The sequence below is a fragment of the Rhinopithecus roxellana genome, chromosome 1 (genome assembly GCF_007565055.1).
Source record: "Rhinopithecus roxellana isolate Shanxi Qingling chromosome 1, ASM756505v1, whole genome shotgun sequence".
In the NCBI taxonomy this organism is placed as follows: Eukaryota; Metazoa; Chordata; class Mammalia; order Primates; family Cercopithecidae; genus Rhinopithecus; species Rhinopithecus roxellana.
The window spans coordinates 136294293-136311407 of record NC_044549.1 but is presented as its reverse complement, the minus strand read 5'-3'; the positions used below and the strand labels follow the sequence as shown (position 1 = coordinate 136311407).

Below are 17115 nucleotides of genomic sequence, written 5' to 3'. Positions count from 1 at the left end.
TTCTAACTGGTGTGAAATGGTATCTCATTGTGGTTTTGATTTGCATTTCTCTGATGGCAAGTGATGATGAGCATTTTTTCATGTGTCTGTTGGCTGTATGAATGTCTTCTTTTGAGAAATGTCTGTTCATATCCTTTGCCCACTTTTTGATGGGGTTGTTTGTTTTTTTCTTGTATATTTGTTTGAGTTCTTTGTAGATTCTGGATATTAGCCCTTTGTCAGATGAGTAGATTGCAAAAATTTTCTCCCATTCTGTAGGTTGCCTGTTCACTCTGATGGTAGTTTCTTTTGCTGTGCAGAAGCTCTTTAGTTTAATTAGATCCCATTTGTCTATTTTTGCTTTTGCTGCCGTTGCTTTTGGTGTTTTAGACATGAAGTCCTTGCCCATGCCTATGTCCTGAATGGTACTACCTAGATTTTCTTCTAGGGTTTTTATGGTATGAGGTCTAACATTTAAGTCTCTAATCCATCTTGAATTAATCTTCGTATAAGGAGTAAGGAAAGGATCCAGTTTCAGCTTTCTACTTATGGCTAGCCAATTTTCCCAGCACCATTTATTAAATAGGGAATCCTTTCCCCATTTCTTGTTTCTCTCAGGTTTGTCAAAGATCAGATGGCTGTAGATGTGTGGTATTATTTCTGAGGACTCTGTTCTGTTCCATGGGTCTATAGCTCTGTTTTGGTACCAGTACCATGCTGTTTTGGATACTGTAGACTTGTAGTATAGTTTGAAGTCAGGTAGCGTGACGCCTCCAGCTTTGTCCTTTTGACTTAGGATTGTCTTGGCAATGCGGGCTCTTTTTTGGTTCCATATGAACTTTAAAGCAGTTTTTTCCAATTCTGTGAAGAAACTCATTGGTAGCTTGATGGGGATGGCATTGAATCTATAAATAACCTTGGGCAGTATGGCCATTTTCACAATATTGATTCTTCCTATCCATGAGCATGGTATGTTCTTCCATTTGTTTGTGTCCTCTTTTATTTCACTGAGCAGTGGTTTGTAGTTTTCCTTGAAGAGGTCCTTTACATCCCTTGTAAGTTGGATTCCTAGGTATTTGATTCTCTTTGAAGCAATTGTGAATGGAAGTTCATTCCTGATTTGGCTCTCTGCTTGTCTGTTACTGGTGTATAAGAATGCTTGTGATTTTTGCACATTAATTTTGTATCCTGAGACTTTGCTGAAGTTGCTTATCAGCTTAAGGAGATTTTGGGCTGAGACGATGGGTTTTCGAAATATCCAATCATGTCATCTGCAAACAGGGACAATTTGACTTCTTCTTTTCCTAACTGAATACCCTTGATATCTTTCTCTTGCCTGATTGCCCTAGCCAGAACTTCCAACACTATGTTGAATAGGAGTGGTGAGAGAGGGCATCCCTGTCTTGTACCAGTTTTCAAAGGGAATTTTTCCAGTTTTTGCCCATTCAGTATGATATTAGCTGTGGGTTTGTCATAAATAGCTCTTATTATTTTGAGGTACGTTCCATCAATACCGAATTTATTGAGCGTTTTTAGCACGAAAGGCTGTTGAATTTTGTCAAAAGCCTTTTCTGCATCTATTGAGATAATCATGTGGTTCTCGACTTTGGTTCTGTTTATATGCTGGATTACGTTTATTGATTTGCGAATGTTGAACCAGCCTTGCATCCCAGGGATGAAGCCCACTTGATCGTGGTGGATAAGCTTTTTGATGTGCTGCTGAATCCGGTTTGCCAGTATTTTATTGAGGATTTTTGCATCGATGTTCATCAGGGATATTGGTCTAAAATTCTCTTTTTTTGTTGTGTCTCTGCCAGGCTTTGGTATCAGGATGATGTTGGCCCCATAAAATGAGTTAGGGAGGATTCCCTCTTTTTCTATTGATTGGAATAGTTTCAGAAGGAATGGTACCAGCTCCTCTTTGTACCTCTGGTAGAATTCAGCTGTGAATCCATCTGGCCCTGGACTTTTTTTGGTGGGTAGGCTATTAATTGTTGCCTCAATTTCAGAGCCTGCTATTGGTCTATTCAGGGATTCAACTTCTTCCTGGTTTAGCCTTGGGAGAGTGTAAGTGTCCAGGAAATTATCCATTTCTTCTAGATTTTCTAGTTGATTTGCATAGAGGTGTTTATAGTATTCTCTGATGGTAGTTTGTATTTCTGTGGGGTCGGTGGTGATATCCCCTTTATCATTTTTTATTGCATCTATTTGATTCCTCTCTCTTTTCTTCTTTATTAGTCTTGCTAGCGGTCTGTCAATTTTGTTGATCTTTTCAAAAAACCAACTCCTGGATTCATTGATTTTTTGGAGGGTTTTTTGTGTCTCTATCTCCTTCAGTTCTGCTCTGATCTTAGTTATTTCTTGCCTTCTGCTAGCTTTTGAATGTGTTTGCTCTTGCCTCTCTAGTTCTTTTAATTGTGATGTTAGAGTGTCAATTTTAGATCTTTCCTGCTTTCTCTTGTGGGCATTTAGTGCTATAAATTTCCCTCTACACACTGCTTTAAATGTGTCCCAGAGATTCTGGTATGTTGTATCTTTGTTCTCATTGGTTTCAAAGAACATCTTTATTTCTGCCTTCATTTCATTATGTACCCAGTAGTCATTCAGGAGCAGGTTGTTCAGTTTCCATGTAGTTGAGCGGTTTTGATTGAGTTTCTTAGTCCTGAGTTCTAGTTTGATTGCACTGTGGTCTGAGAGACAGTTTGTTATAATTTCTGTTCTTGTACATTTGCTAAGGAGTGCTTTACTTCCAATTATGTGGTCAATTTTGGAATAAGTGCGATGTGGTGCTGAGAAGAATGTTGATTTGGGGTGGAGAGTTCTATAGATGTCTATTAGGTCCGCTTGGTGCAGAGATGAGTTCAATTCCTGGATATCCTTGTTAACTTTCTGTCTCGTTGATCTGTCTAATGTTGACAGTGGAGTGTTGAAGTCTCCCATTATTATTGTATGGGAGTCTAAGTCTCTTTGTAAGTCTCTAAGGACTTGCTTTATGAATCTGGGTGCTCCTGTATTGGGTGCATATATATTTAGGAGAGTTAGCTCTTCCTATTGAATTGATCCCTTTACCATTATGTAATGGCCTTCTTTGTCTCTTTTGATCTCTGATGGTTTAAAGTCTGTTTTATCAGAGACTAGGATTGCAACCCCTGCTTTTTTTTGTTCTCCATTTGCTTGGTAGATCTTCCTCCATCCCTTTATTTTGAGCCTATGTATGTCTCTGCATGTGAGATGGGTCTCCTGAATACAGCAGACTGATGGGTCTTGACTCTTTATCCAGTTTGCCAGTCTGTGTCTTTTAATTGGAGCATTTAGTCCATTTACATTTAAGGTTAATATTGTTATATGTGAACTTGATCCTGCCATTATGATATTAACTGGTTATTTTGCTCGTTAGTTGATGCAGTTTCTTCCTAGCCTCGGTGGTCTTTACATTTTGGCATGTTTTTGCAATGGCTGGTACCGGTTGTTCCTTTCCATGTTTAGGGCTTCCTTCAGGGTCTCTTGTAAGGCAGGCCTGGTGGTGACAAAATCTCTAAGCATTTGCTTATCTGTAAAGGATTTTATTTCTCCTTCACTTATGAAACTTAGTTTGGCTGGATATGAAATTCTGGGTTGAAAATTCTTTTCTTTAAGAACATTGAATATTGGCCCCCACTCTCTTTTGGCTTGTAGAGTTTCTGCCGAGAGATCTGCTGTTAGTCTGATGGGCTTCCCTTTGTGGGTAACCCGACCTTTCTCTCTGGCTGCCCTTAAGATGTTTTCCTGCATTTCAACTTTGGTGAATCTGGCAATTATGTGTCTTGGAGTTGCTCTTCTCGAGGAGTATCTTTGTGGCGTTCTCTGTATTTCCTGAATTTGAATGTTGGCCTGCCCTACTAGGTTGGGGAAGTTCTCCTGGATGATATCCTGAAGAGTGTTTTCCAACTTGGATCCATTTTCCCCCTCACTTTCAGGCACCCCAATCAGACGTAGATTTGGTCTTTTTACATAATCCCATACTTCTTGCAAGCTTTGTTCATTTCTTTTTCTTCTTTTTTCTTTTGGTTTCTCTTCTCGCTTCATTTCATTCATTTGATCCTCAATCGCTGATACTCTTTCTTCCAGTTGATCGAGTTGGTTACTGAAGCTTGTGCATTTGTCACGTATTTCTCGTGTCATGGTTTTCATCTCTGTCATTTCGTTTATGACCTTCTCTGCATTAATTAGTCTAGGTGTCAATTCTTCCACTCTTTTTTCAAGATTTTTAGTTTCTTTGCGCTGGGTACGTAATTCCTCCTTTAGCTCTGAGAAGTTTGATGGACTGAAGCCTTCTTCTCTCATCTCGTCAAAGTCATTCTCTGACCAGCTTCGATCCATTGCTGGCGATGGGCTGCACTCCTTTGCAGGGGGAGATGCGCTCTTATTTTTTGAATTTCCCGCTTTTCTGCCCTGCTTTTTCCCCATCTTTGTGGTTTTATCTGTCTCTGGTCTTTGATGATGGTGACGTACTGATGGGGTTTTGGTATAGGTGTCCTTCCTGTTTGATAGTTTTCCTTCTGGCAGTCAGGACCCTCAGCTATAGGTCTGTTGGAGATTGCTTGAGGTCCACTCCAGACCCTGTTTGCCTGGGTATCAGCAGCAGAGGTTGCAGAAGATAGAATATTGCTGAACAGTGAGTGTACCTGTCTGATTCTTACTTTGGAAGCTTCCTCTCAGGGGTGTACTCCACCCTGTGAGGTGTGGGGTGTCAGACTGCCCCTAGTGGGGGATGTCTCCCAGTTAGGCTACTCAGGGGTCAGTGACCCACTTGAACAGGCAGTCTGTCCGTTCTCAGATCTCAACCTCCGTGTTGGGAGATCCACTGCTCTCTTCAAAGCTGTCAGACAGAGTCGTTCGCGTCTGCTCAGGCCTCTGCTGCTTCCCCTGTTGATTTTTTAGCTGAGCCCTGCCCCCAGAGGTGGAGTCTACAGAGACAGGCAGGTTTCCTTGAGCTGCTGTGAGCTCCACCCAGTTCCAGCTTCCCAGCAGCTTTGTTTACCTACTTCAGCCTCAGCAATGGCGGGCGCCCCTCCCCCATCCTCGCTGCTGCCTTGCGGTTAGATCGCCGCAAACTGCTGTGTTAGCAATGAGGGAGGCTCCGTGGGCGTGGGACCCTCCCGGCCAGGTGAGGGATATATTCTTCTGGTGTGCCCGTTTGCTTAAAGCATGGTATTGGGGTGGGAGTTACCCGATTTTCCAGGTGTTGTGTGTCTCAGTTCCCCTGGCTAGGAAACGGGATTCCCTTCCCCCTTGCACTTCCCAGGTGAGGCGATGCCTCGCCCTGCTTCAGCCCTCGCTGGTCAGGCTGCAGCAACTGACCAGCACCGACTGTCCGGCACTCCCTAGTGAGATGACCCCAGTACCTCAGTTGAAAATGCAGAAATCACCGGTCTTCTGTGTTGCTTGCGCTGGGAGTTGGAGACTGGAGCTGTTCCTATTCGGCCATCTTGCTCCGCCCCCTCCAAATCTCCAACTTCATAAAAGGATTCCCTATTGCTGAGCACAGTGTATTAAAAAATGAGCCAGACCAAAACACAAAAACATCAGGAATAAAAAGGAGATACTAAAAGCTTCCAGAATAGAAAGACAAATATATACAAAAAACCAGGACAAGAATGATATGAAACTTCTCAACAACATTGCATCTAGAAAACAATGAGGCAATGTCTTGAAAATTCTGGGTGAATACAACTTCTATTTTTAATTTTAATTTTTATTTTTTGAGATGGAGTTTCACTCTTGTTGCCCAGGCTGGAATGCAATGGCATGATCTCGGCTCAATGCAACCTCCGACTCCTGGGTTCAAGTGATTCTTCTGCCTCAGCCTCCCGAGTAGCTGGGATTACAGGTATGTGCCACCATGCCTGGATAATTTTATATTTTTATAGAGATGGGGTTTCTCCATGTTGGTCAGGCTGGTCTCGAACTCCCAATCTCAGGTCATCTGCCCACCTCAGCCTCGCAAAGTACTGGGATTACAGGCGTGAGGTACCACACCCAGCCAACTTCTATCTTAATTCTATAATCAACTAAATGATTTGCTATGGACTGAATTATGACCGCCCCAAAATGTATATATTGAAGCCCTAACCCTCAGTGTGATGGTATATATGGATGGTGTATTTGGGAGATAATTATGTTTAGAGGCCATGTGGGGGCCAGTGGCAGTGGCTTACACCTGTAATCCCAAAGCTTTGGAAGGCCAAGATGGGAGGAACACTTGAGGCCAGGAGTTAGAGACCAGTCTGGACAACATAGCAAGACCCCATCTCTAAAAAAAAAAAATAAGAGTTGGGCATGGTGGCATGTGCCTGTAGTCCTAGCTACTCGAGAGGCTGAGAGGCAGGGATTGCTTGAACCCAGGAGTTTGAGGTTACCTTGAGCTGTCATCATGCCACTGTATTTCAGCTTGGGTGACAGAACAAGACTCTAATAACAATAACAAAAAAAGAGGTCATGAGAGTGTAAACCCCCATTACAGGATTTGTGTCCCTAGAAGAGACGCCATAAAATTTACTCTGTTACTCTCCTCATCACATGAGGACACAGTAATGTGGGGAAAAGAAAGAGAGATCAGCTTGTTACCATGTCTATATAGAAGGAAGTAGACATAAAAGACTCCATTTAGTTCTGTATTTGAGATGCTGTTAATCTGTGACCTTACCTTCAACTTTGTCCTTGCAAGAGACATGTGCGAAGGTGATTTAAGGTTAAAAGGATTTTGGGCTGTGCAGAATGTGCTTTGTTAAACAAGTGCCTAAAGGCTGCTTGTGGTTAAAAGTCATCACCATTCTCTTAAATCTCAAGAAAGAGAAAAACATTTGTCTCCTGCCCCTCCCTGGGCAATGGAAAGTCTCCGGGTAATACCCATTGTGTGCCTTGCTTACTGAGTGAGGAGAAACCACCTTTAGGAATAAGGTGGGACTTGCTGGAGCAATACTGCTAAAAGGTTTATGGAGATGTCGCATATACATCTCAAGGCACAGCATTTTCCTTTAAACTTATTCATATTACAAGGATTTTTTCATATGTCTTACTGCTGATTTCCTCCCTACAATAATCCTATTATCCAGCCACTCCCTTATCCTTTTAATGACTAAGATAATTCTCAATAAATACTAAGGGAACTCAGAGGCCAGTGCCGGCGTGGGTCCTCTGTAAGCTGAGCGCCGGTCCCCTGGGCCCCGCTTTTCTTTCTCTACACTTTGTCTCTGTGTTTTATTCCTTTTCTCAAGTCTTTCGTTTCCACCTAACGAGAAACACCCACAAGTGTGGAGGGGCAGGAGACAAATGTTTTTCTCTTTCTTGAGATTTAAGAGAATGGTGATGACTTTTAACCACAAGCAGCCTTTAGGCACTTGTTTAACAAAGCACATTCTGCACAGCCCAAAATCCTTTTAACCTTAAATCACCTTCGCACATGTCTCTTGCAAGGACAAAGTTGAAGGTAAGGTCACAGATTAACAGCATCTCAAATACAGAACTAAATGGAGTCTTTTATGTCTACTTCCTTCTATATAGACATGGTAACAAGCTGATCTCTCTTTCTTTTCCCCACATTTCCCCCTTTTCTTTCATACACTTCTGAGGCTGTGCCTACGCCAACAAGTCTTGTAACAGCCTTTTGTTTAGGCCAATTTTTTGGCCACTGATTTAAAGCAATGACAGAGATATCTGCTCCTGTGTCTACCAACCCTTCAAACTGTTTTCCTTGAATAATGGCCTTACACACAGGTCTCGAAGGTAGCACTCTGTAAGCTAGAAAGAGGGCCATCACCAGAAACCTCCCATATTGGCACTTGGACTTTCAGCCTCCAGAACTGTGAGAAATACATTTATATTGTTTAAGTTACCCAGTTATGGTATTTTGTTATCATAGCCCAAACAAAGACAGTATTAATTATTTGTGAGGGGTAAACAAAGAATGTTCAGACATGTAAGGTCTCAGAAACATATGCCTCATGCTTAGGATGTTGTAGCTAATATGCGTATTAAAATGAGGGAATAAAGAAAGAAGAAAAATGAGATAAAATAAGCAGATTTGACACAGAAAATCCATAAAATCTCAATATAGGAACCATGCACTTGTGTTGTTTTAGACTGAAAATAGTCAAAATTGGAGGAGAATATAAGGCTCTGGGGAAAAATGCATATGACATAAATTATCTAACAGGTTTCATCCTATATAGTCGACTGAGTGTGGAAAGAATTAGCAATATATACATAAAAAAATGAAACAAATGAAAATACAGGATTATTTTAACTCCAAGAAATATTAAAAAGTATATGAGACTGGGGGCAGTGGCTCATGCCTATAATCCCAGCACTTTGGGAGGCCAAGGTGGGAGGATTCCTTGAGCCCAGGAGTTCAAAGCCAGCCTGGACAACATAGCAAGACCCCATCTCTTAAAAAATAAATAAAAGAAAAGGTATATGAAAAATAAAATAACAATAATACACTCTATGGCTCAAAGTAAATAATATTTACATAATTTAAATCAAGTTCTGACTATAAGAAACTTTAACACAGTAAACCTGGCCATTCACCTGGAAAATTATTATGAGTTTTTTGTTTTTATTACAATTTTCTAAACAACGTTTATCTAGGATCCAAATTCAACATATCTGAGGTGAGGACTAAAAATGTTTATATTTTACTACATTCCTCAGGTATTTAAAAAATGTGGCCAAGTTTGGAAACCATTTTTCCAAAGAATTCTGAGGAGAGGGAGATAAACATCTTCATGTTTACGTATCACTCTTCCTTCATATTTAAATACCACCCTTCTCTAAAATTGTTAGACATGGTTTTCTAATACTTTTCAATGAATAAATCTTCTTTTCCCCCTAGGTCCCAGAATTACCATCATTTTATAGAATCACAGTGGAGGAAAGAGGAAAGAATTTGTAAAGCAAATCTTTAAATTTTGAGTTCCATGTAATGCTCTTCTCATATTCATACACAGTGACTAGTAACCTGCTCTCCAGGAGTACTAAAGAAAATGAAAGGAAATGCTTAGGCTACAGCAAAATAGCCTGAAAGTAAAGAAGTTTCCTGACATTGAAATTTGTTAAACACTAATGTGGGTGTCCAGAGATGTCATGAAATATTCACTTTGGAGAGTTTTTGGAAAACGTCCCGTCTGTAGGGGTTTAGAGAATTAAGCCTGAGGAAAATGACTGGGAAGATTGAAAACATTTACTCATTCATTTAGTAAGTACTTGTTGAGCTACTATTAAGTACCTGGCACTGTGTTAGGTGTTGAGTATTTTGAGATAGGATTTTTCCAATTTATTTGATGATGGAATACTCAAATGAAAGTGTGTAATAAATCTCCATCAGAGGAATTTCTAATATATCATGTATATTTGGATAAAAAGAAATACAAAAAAGTCTCACAAATTAATTGCTGCAATAAAATAAAATATATTAACAAAATATATCAAGCTGAGAAAAACAGCTTTAATCTCATGCTTTTGTTATAAAATATGATACACATTTGCAAATTATGTTTATACACATTTTTATAGGAGAATCAACTAAATTTTTTCAGAACTTGTGGGATTTCACCAAGGTGATCAGATATAAGATAAATATACAAATCAGTTTTATTTTCTATAATTAGCTGTAAAATGTAATGGAAATGTTGGAGTAGGGATCTGTTCCCTACAGCAACCAAGACAATGAAATATCTATAGATAAGATTATAAGAAACATATAAGCTCTCTTTAAAGGACCTGGTAGTAATTTACCGAAATACATATCAAAGCACACTTAAAAAATGGAGAATTCCTAGAATGGAAAACTCAGTGTTGTTAAAATGTCAGTTCCCTGCAAATTAACCTATAGATTTAATGCAATTCTAAATAAATTCCCATATGTAGATGGGTAGATAAGCTGATATAACATGGAAAACGGATTATAAAGTTCATTAGGAGAATAAAATACATTAAAATAACCAGAAATAGATGCTACATTGACTACAGAAGTTTAATTCCTCTCCCTTTAGTCCCATCTAAAAATGGCATTAAATGTATTTTTGAAAAGGATAAATTCACAAGGAAAATAAGGAAAATCGGGAACACCAGCTTACAAAAGATACCAACAGATTTTTGGAAGATGTAAAACAGATGGAGAAATGACAACAGAGAAGAGGAGGATGCCATAAGTTAACTACCAAAAAGAAGCATATTGCATCACCTCACTTAACCCCTGGGAGGCTTAAAATATGGTTCAACCAGGTGTCCTAGTTCCACAGATCCTAACAGCTGATCGCCCTTCAATGAAGCCTACTAGTCAGAGTACTCCCCAGCTTTTTTGGCGCCTCATTATAAAGTAAAAATTGATAGCCTGGGTCACGGGGCATTTGAGGAAAGCCCCTAACAAAACAATACTCAAATAAACAAAACAGGAGGGAAAATGGAAATCCAACCTAGATGAGACAAAATGAACAAAACATCCAGACATTTTGTTATGCATATATGTAAAGGACACATTGCATAAATGATATACAAGATGTGATTTTTAAAAAAGTAACATTAAGAGAAAACATAGCTCTATAAAATTAAAAGCATGGTCATAAAAATTAAAAATTCAATAGAGGTATTGGACTAATAATTTCTAGATAGTACGGTAAAGAGAAGATTAAAGAGACAGGCTGTAATACAGATAATATTAACAAAAATAAAAACGAATGACACAGGAGGTATAATATCTGACCAACGAGAATTCCAGAAAAAAGAAAATGGGAAAAAAATAATAAAAATAAAACTTTCCAAAGGAGAAGAATCTCCATTTAAAAAAATCAACTGAGCACTCAGTAGTATGAATAAAAACAGAATACACTGGTATCATTAAATTCCAGCATCAGAATCATGAAATTATGGTACACCTAGAATAGAGTCTAGACGCTTCCAGAGGAAAACAGATCATTCTAAAATGATGACAATTGATTAAGCAAGAATCATCAAAGGATCCTAAAGCTAGTAGGTGAAAGTAATCTAGGAACAGAATAATCACAGTCAAGTATTTCCCCCATATATAATTTATTAATTACAAAAGGAAAAATAGTAACCTATGGTGGAGAAATTTGCCAAAAGCACCTAAACCAAGTGATCAAAGTTAATATCACAAATACTAGGGCAAACTGACATCGTGTGCCTCTCAATGTGATGTATTAAGAACAGATCAGCATTTATGTAGTATTCCTGCCAAAAGTATGTACCCTGAATCCAAGCATGAGGAAATATCCGACAACTCCAAACTGAGGGATATTCTATACAATAAATGGTCTGTGGTTTTCAAAAATGTCAATGTCATGAAAGACAGAAAGTCTGAAGGACTGTTCTAGATTAAAGAAACAAACATTTGGAAACTAAATGCAATATATGACCTTACATTGGGTCCCGGATCATGATTTTTTTTTTTTTGATGTTTTAAATGACATTATTAGAATAACTGGTAGAATTTTAATAAAGTTTATAGAAAAAAGTACTGTATCAATGTTAAATTTCCAGATTTTCATAATTGCACTGTTATGCAAATGAATATCTTTGTTGTTAGAAAATACATACTTTAATGGCTCAAAAAAAGGACATTAAAATGGCATCTAATTTCATAATAGCAGGCTGGGCATGGTGGCTCACACCTGTAATCCTAACACTGTGAGGCCGAGGCTGGTGCATCACTTGAGGTCAGGAGTTCGAGACCAGCCTGACCAACATGACAAAACCCCATCTCTACTAAAAATACAAAAATTAGCCAGGTGTGGTGACATGAGCCTGTAGTCCCAGCTACTCGGGAGGCCAAGGCATGAAATCTCTTGAACCTGGAAGACAGAGGTTGCAGCGAGCCAAGATTGTGCCACTGCACTCCAGCCTGGGCAACACAGCAAGACTCTGTCTCAAAAAACAAAAAACAACAACAACAAATACCAGATTAAGAATAGCTTCATGTTATTATAGTTCAGGTCATGCTGTGCCACTAAATGAGTGCAGGTCATATAAGGTTTTGCCACTACATGATTTATGAAAAGAAAAAACCTGTAGTTTTTGGAGCACTGAGGTTTCTAAATTGTTGGTAAGAGACTGTTGACCTGTAATACACATGAGGAGGATTACCTGGCACAAATGCAGGATAGGCCAGGCGCAGTGGCTCATGCCTGTAATCCCAGCAGTTTGGGAGGCTGAGGTGGGCAGACTGCTTGAGGCCAGGAGTTTAAGACCAGCCTGGATAACATAGTGAAACCCCATCTCTACCAAAAAATTAAAACAATTAGCCAGGTGTGGTGGTGTTCGCCTATAATCCCAGTGCTTTGGGAGGCCGTGACAGGAAGATCACTTGAGCCCCGGATGTTGAGGCTGCAATGAGCTATGATCACGCCACTGTACTCTAGCTGGGGTGACAGAGTGAGAGCCCACCTCAAAAAAAAAAAAAAAAGTACTACTTTTTAAGTTTCGGGGTCATCCTGCCCTACTGGTACTAACTAGACTACACAAGCAGTCTTAAGAGGTAACATTTATTGAGCATTTATTATGTGTATGTACACAACTCTTTAGATTAATTCTTTAGTTGGCAAAACAACCTCAGAAGGTAGGTACTGGTATCATTCTCATTCTGTAGATGAGGAAACTTTACACATGGAGTTTATGGACCTTAGCTAAGTTCATGCAACCTAATGAAGCCAGAGGTGACTACTTACAGTGTGACCCCAGAAATTCTTTAACTACTCTAAGCCTCAATTCCTTCATCGGTACAGTGGGGATATTTATCCCTATAGGATTGTTCTGGGAAAGAAATAATATACGTTTTTAAATGCCCTTGGAAATTTAAGTCAAAGCTAATTTGGCCCAGCAAGGGAAATATGTGAAGATGCTATAACCATGATCAATGCTAACACTTACAGCGATTGATTGATCAATAGATATAATAACTATAGTGCCCTAAATAAAAAGAAAAAACATTTATTACCAGAAAGAAGTCCTTTCTTGGCCTTTGCACCTCAGTTATGCTGCAATTTGGCCCACCCCCACTCTAAGGCCTTGACTCTTTTTTTTTTTGAGACTGAGTCTCACTCTGTCCCCCAGCCTGGAGTGCACTAGTGCAATCTCGGCTCACTGCAACCTCTGCCTCCCGGGTTCAAGCAATTTTCTGCCTCAGCCTCCTGAGTAGCTGGGATTACAGGCATCTGCCACTATGCCTGGCTAATTTTTTTTTTTTTTTTTTTTGTATTTTTAGTAGAGATGGGGTTTCACCATCTTGGTCAGGCTGGTCTTGAACTCCTGACCTCATGATCCACTCGCCTCAGCCTCCCAAAGTGCTGGGATTACCAGCGTGAGCCCCCATGCCCAGCCACACCTTGACCCTTAAATTGACACAATGCTATTAACATTCTATCCTTCAAGTGTATAAGGGCAGAACCATGGTTGATAGCCACTAATTGAACCAAACGGTTTCAATCAGTAGTTCTCAGAGTGTGGGGACCAGCAGCATCAGCATCAGGTAGAAACTTGTTAGAAATGCAAATTTATAAATCCCTTCCCAGGACTACAGACTTGGAAACCCTGAGGGTAGAGCCCAGCAATCTGTGTTTTAGTAAGTGTTCACAGTGAGTCTGAAGCTCTCTAGAGTTTGAGATCCACTGGTATAAACTCTTATTTACATAAACAGTCTAAGATTGTGTGACTGGAGGAAAGTTCAAGAATGTGTGTTTGTGCATTAATCACTTCCTAAAAACCACTAAACTGGTTTTTATATAATCTTCATATAATCTTCCTGATCAGATTTTTATATAAGACTTTTTATACAAGATTTATATAATCTTCCTGATTAGATAAAACATCTAAATACTTAAACATAAAGACATCTGTGAAAGGAAAATAAATCTTGGAACCCCAGACTCATTAAGCCTAAAGGAAAAGTCAAGCTGGGTCATGCAAACTTGCCTCCCATTTTGGTTCCTAAATAAGATGGCTACAAAGATGAAAAGCTACATACCTCCCTCACACTTTGCCCACAAGGAAATCCTTATGGGCCCCAAGATCTCTACCCTAAAGCAGTTCCGCTGAAGCTCACCATGGCAATGTCAATTGATAGCTTATCTTCACAGGTGTGGGACACAGGACAAGACTCAAAATCATCCCTTCGCTCACCTCAGACAAATGTATATCTGATTGCTTCCTCTGCCCTATTTGTCTATGTTGTCTTATATAAAAATGCAGATTCACTGATCCAGACAAAGGCATGAGTGACTGTTTTCCCCTACCTAATTTTCACATGAAAATTGTGTATTTCCCAATATCCTGCCCTTTCCCCTTTAAATATTGAAGCTCTCAAAATCATCTTCAGAGAAAGGCATAGACCTGTATCCCAGGCACACATCCTTAACTTTGGCAAATAAACCTAAAATGACGGACTTGCCTCAGTCATTTTCTTTGATTTACACAATAAAGGGAATATAGACTTAACAAAAAAAATTCATTTTAAAATAAAGCAAAATAATTTCCCATATCTGAATTGTGACAAGAATTTGAATTTTTTTCTGAAGAATGGCTTCAGAAAAGGAAAAGAAGTTCCCATATAAATTTCAAGTTTCTCAACATTCCCAACTTAAAATATTTGTAGACAGAAATCATTAACAATAATTCCTTGACACTTTTCAGGGATTATCTTCTCTCCCCTCAAGGGAAACAATGTACCAAACAGAACAGTGATTTTTCAGGAGGCAGCTATACCTCCCCTGGTCTTGCTTTACTCTTAAAGAAATATAAGAATGAAGTAAATACCAAGGTCGGGAAAGACAGGCTTAGTTAGGAACCAAGCTGTCTTCTTTTATCTTGAAATACTCATGCTACCTAAAAAAAGAGACACTTGAGTCATTTTTTAAAAATAAGACTTAAATGAATTAATCTTTGTTAAAGTAGCAAAGTATATGAGAAAATACTCACCAAGAAAATAGTGTTTCATGTGTTTTTGGAATTAAAAGGGGACTTAGATTCTGAAATGTCAAGTGACTTTTATATGTTTTATATTTTTTTAAAGAACTTGTGATCAGGTCTTCTGAACAAGGCACAATGTGATCAGTCCACACAGGCATAAGTTGACCAACAACAAAAACAAGTTTTTTCTCCATGTATCATAAATGGATCCATTTGGGAAGAACACGCTGGTTAATTAGGGGTTATACGTCATCAATGCAGAAATCTAAACAGGGATGGTAAATTCCATTACCCAGTAAAATTTCATGCATAAAAACAAAAATGAATATAAATTCATGGAATTAAAAAATGATGCACAGTACATGTTTGAAGTCTACACTGAAAATATGTTGATGTGTTTCCATTCCTTCAGTGTATTTTTTAAAATTTGAATATATATATATGGGGGGGGGGAGAGAGAAAGAGATACAGTAGAAGCTTTCAATGAATGTTTAAGCTCTTTCCCAGTCAACATTTTGGGAAAGTTTTCAAAATCAAAAGGATTTTCTTCTGCATTGTTGTTTTATTTTTACCTATACTCCTAAAGTATATAAGAAATGAGTATTATTCTGACCTATACCCCACTTTCAGCATTGAACAGACAGAAAATCAACAAAGAAACATTGGACTTAATCAGTACCATACCAAATGGACCTAATAGTTGTTTACAGAATATTTCATCTAACAACTACAGAATACACATTCTCTCAGTACATGGATCAAGGATAGATCATATGTTAGGTCATAAAACAAGTCTTAAAATATATTAAAAACATTTTAAATAATTCCAACTATCTAACCACAATGGAATAAAATTAGAAATCAATGACACAAAAAACGCTGGAAACTATATAAACACGTGGAAATTAAACAATATGCTCCTGAATGACCAGCAGGTCAATGAAGAGATTCAGAAGGAAATTAGAAAAATTTCTTGACACAAACAACAATGGAAACACAACATATCACAACCCATGGGATATAGTGAAAGCAATAATAAGAGGGAAATTTATAGCTATAAGTGCCTACATCAAAAAAGAAAAATTTCAAAAAAACAAACTAATGACGTATCTTAAAGAACTAGAAATGCAAGAGTAAGGCAAACCCAAAATTATTAGAAGAAAAGAAATAATAAAGATCACGACAGAAATAAATGAAATTGAAATGAAGAAAACAATACAAAAGATCAATGAATCAAAAGTTGTTTTTTGTGTGGAAAATCTGACAAATCTTTAGTCATACTAACTAAAAAACAAAGAGAGAGGACCCAAATACATAAAAAATCTGAAATGAAAAAGGAGACATTGCAACTGATAACTGCAGAAAATCAAGGGATCATTCATTCGTGGCTATCATGAGCAACTATATACCATTAAATTGAAAAACCGCAAATAAATGGATAAATTCTTAGACACATAAAACCTATCAAGAATGAATCATGAAGGAATCTAAAACCTGAGCAGACTAATATCAAGTAACAAGATCAAAGTCATAATAAAAAGGCTCCCACCAAAGAAAACTCTGGGACCCAAGGGTTTCACTAATGAGTTTTACAAAACATTTAAAGAAGAACCAATGCCAGTGCTACTCAAACTATTCCAAAAACTAGAGGAGGATGGAACACTTCCAAATTCATTTTATGAGGCCGGTATTACCCTAATAATAAACCAGACAAAGACACATCAACAAAAGAAAACCACAGGCCAATAACTCTGATATATATTGACACAAAAATTCTCAATAAAAGGCTAGCAAACTGAATTCAACAACATATTAAAATGATCAGTCATCATAACCAAGTGGGATTTGTCCCAGGGATGCAAGTATGGTTCAACACATGGAAATCAATCAAGGTGCTACGTCGTATCAACAGAGTGAAGAACAAAAACCATATGATCATTTCAATTAATGCTGAAAATGCATTAGATAAAATTCAACATTCCTGAAACCAACCTGGACAACATAGAGAGACACTCTCTCTATAAAAACTTTAAAAATTAGCTTGGCATGATGGCATGTACCTCTAGTCCCAGCTACTGAGGAGGCGGAGGTAGGAGGATTTCTTGAGCCCAGGAGGTTGAGGCTGCAATGGGCTGTGATCATGCCACTGCACTCTAGCTGGGGCAACAGGATGACACT

At 38.5% G+C, this 17115-nt stretch overlaps 1 long non-coding RNA gene across 1 annotated transcript in view; it reads right to left on the bottom strand.

Annotated features, from left to right (window-relative positions):
* LOC104670638 overlaps window positions 1-17115 on the bottom strand; it is a 46799-nt gene that overhangs the window by 8654 nt on the left and 21030 nt on the right. The window contains exon 3 of the long non-coding RNA XR_749163.1: window positions 5364-5459. This is a non-coding gene — a long non-coding RNA (uncharacterized LOC104670638). The remainder of the gene's footprint in view (window positions 1-5363; window positions 5460-17115) is intronic.